Genomic DNA, 2,830 nt, shown 5'->3' with positions numbered 1-2,830 from the left:
GCACCGCAGGTCGAGGGAGGAGAACCAGAGAGAAAGCGGCGTTAACAAGTGAAATTAAAAACCCATTCACTTTCCTCAGTCATCCATTTGGAGGGTGGCCAAAGGAGAAGCAGCTGTTAGGCTGGCAACGAGGAGGGAGACAGAGTGGGGGGGTTCAAATAAAGAGAGCGTTTTGAAAGGAATAGGATCATGCGGTCTTCCCTCTGAACGCTAGCAGTGAAATGGGCTGTTGAAAAGAAGCTACCTAATAAAAACTTGGAACTGCGGTTGGCTTATACAATCAAATCAATTTTAATGCTTTTTGCCCAAAATTACATCTATGAGACTGACTGTGCAGCTTATCAGCAAACTGCTCTGGTTAATAACCACACAGCACTTTCATTTTATTCCTATTTACAGAACAATATGCACTGATTAAGGTCCAGGGTGCAACTAAATACAGTTTATTTTCCACCAGGTGTTGTTTTTCAGGTACTTGTACTTGTTAAGTGTTTGTCCTGCTTTAGATGTAATGTACACTTGATGCGATGTCTGAAGAAGAAACCGATCTGTTCTCCATTCCTCTTTGAACTTATAAAGGCTGATTTTAAAAGGCCAGTTCACCAAAATCACCACCTCCAGTTTATGCAGTGGATGGCAGAAAATACCAATAAGACAAGGGTGCTAATCATAGCCCCTGACAGTAGTCTATTAACCAAAGCATTGGGCCCCTGTCACCTGCTTACCTTTCTGATATAATTCTCCCTCACAACCCTGCACGCTCCCTTAGGTGCAACAATCAGAACCTACTGTCCGTCCCCCACACCCACCTACAGACCTGTGGGGATAGAGCATTCACAGCTGTTGCCTCCGCTGTGGCATGCTCTACCCATCCCTATTAGGCTGGCTGATACTGTGGAAATCTTTAAAGGGCACCTTAAGACCCACTTCTGTCTGTCTGTATCTGTGCATGTATGCCTTACTTCTGTATTTTTTGCTGCATTCTTTTGCTTTGTTTTTATTATAGGCTAACTGTTTACACTTTGTTTATTGTGAATCACTTTGTGATTTGATCTGTGAAAAGCGATATATAAATAAATGTAACTTACTTTTACTATGCAGATAGTTTTGGTTTTACATGCATGTGCCAACGTTTCGAGATGTTTGCGTCTAAAAGGTGCGATAAAAGACTATCAAAGTGTTTGTAGTTTTATCTCAAAATCCATTTACAAGGATACGAAGTGATGCGAAGGTCGAACAAACGGCAGGAGAGGTCAGCTGACTCTCTCCTCAGATGGCGAGTGCTGAAACCTCAGGGAGCAAAATGGAGGAGGAAGGAACGAGGCAAACTGACATTGTTCATTTTAAATTTAGACTATTTAGTCGTGCCATAGTGAGAGTAATCAAGAGAAAGAAACCAACTTGGTGCAAGTAGAGATTGTGGGTTTGAGAAAAGGTTCTGCATGTGGAGCTTTGTCAGACAAATACAGATTTAGAATAAAGTGTAATTTATGTAAAACATGAAAGAGACATGGAAAAATCATGAAAGTGACATTTTTGTAATAAAGTACATAATGCAACATAGTGAACATTGACGTCATTGTGGATTTAGGTTAAAATTATTGAGGCATGGCATAGTTGAAAAAAAAAAGTAGCTTTTAAAAACTTGAATGCAGCAGGAACTTGACGTGACCTAAATGAGACACGCCCACGAATGGCGTCATTAGGTTCATGCTGAGTGTGGCTAACATGATACAATGCTAGCAGGTTCACGGTGGACGCTTCAGTGCAGACTTCCTGCTGTTTGTTAGAAAAGGCTCTCTGGTGCGACCCTCGACATGTTGAGGAGCGGGACTGAGAGACGTGTTGGATTCCGCACTACGAGTAAAGAGAGAGGCTGAACCTGGGCCTTGTGGAGGATTTGTGATGCTCGCAGAATGACGTTCAGGCAGGTGAGTACCAACACACTGACTGTGATCGTGACGTAGCGGAGCGTGCGTGCGTTTGTGCGTGTAGTGAGCAATACGAGTTGCGTAAATATTAACTGTGCAGCTTTCTTTTTACTTCATATGTGTGTGTGGCTGTGTGGGGTTAAACATGGCTTACACCGGCCCTGTTGCCTGCCTGGGATGTTTCTGAGAAGTGTCAACCTTTTTAAATGATGTAGCTTGTTCACTCGCTGCAGTGTGCACTGTTATTTATTGGTGGTTATTTATAAAAAACATTGTTTTTTGTTTCATAATTATCTTTCTGGTTAATTCTATAAAAGCTATAGAAAAGCAATATCGGATGTAAGAGCTATCTGTGGTTTGTAGGATATACGTTTACTCTGAAATGTGTTCTTTACTTTAATAGGTCTGCTATATAACAGTATCAACATAGGCTAGATGTTTTTCTTTACCCTCCATCCCCGTTTAAAACATGTAATGAGAAAATTAGAAAATGTGAACTGATAAAACATTTTTGTGGAAGTTCTAAAATAACCAGAAAAGAATGATAGATTTTATTTCTTGTCCAGTGAATTTCATCAAATTCATTCAATATTGCATAAGTCAATCCAAAGACATACAAACATGACGGCAAAATCTCTGACATTTGGAAAAATCTAAAGCGATGTTTCCCTCGAAAACAAATCTGATGTTACTTTCTACCAAACAAATATTTTTTACATGTCAAAAAATCACATCAGTCCCATTAAACCCAAACTATCTGCATAGCTATAGATAGGGGCAAGAGAGAAAACGTTTTTTTTAATTGTGATTTGGCTGAAGAACACCACCAATATATCTGAGCACTGAGACTCTTCTACAATGGGAGTATGTCTAATATTGTGCCTTTTAAGGTGTCACAG

Source organism: Eutrigla gurnardus, assembly GCF_963514095.1.
Source record: "Eutrigla gurnardus genome assembly, chromosome: 20".
Taxonomy (NCBI): domain Eukaryota; kingdom Metazoa; phylum Chordata; class Actinopteri; order Perciformes; family Triglidae; genus Eutrigla; species Eutrigla gurnardus.
The sequence above is the reverse complement of the archived record's forward strand: the minus strand, read 5'-3'. Positions refer to the sequence as shown.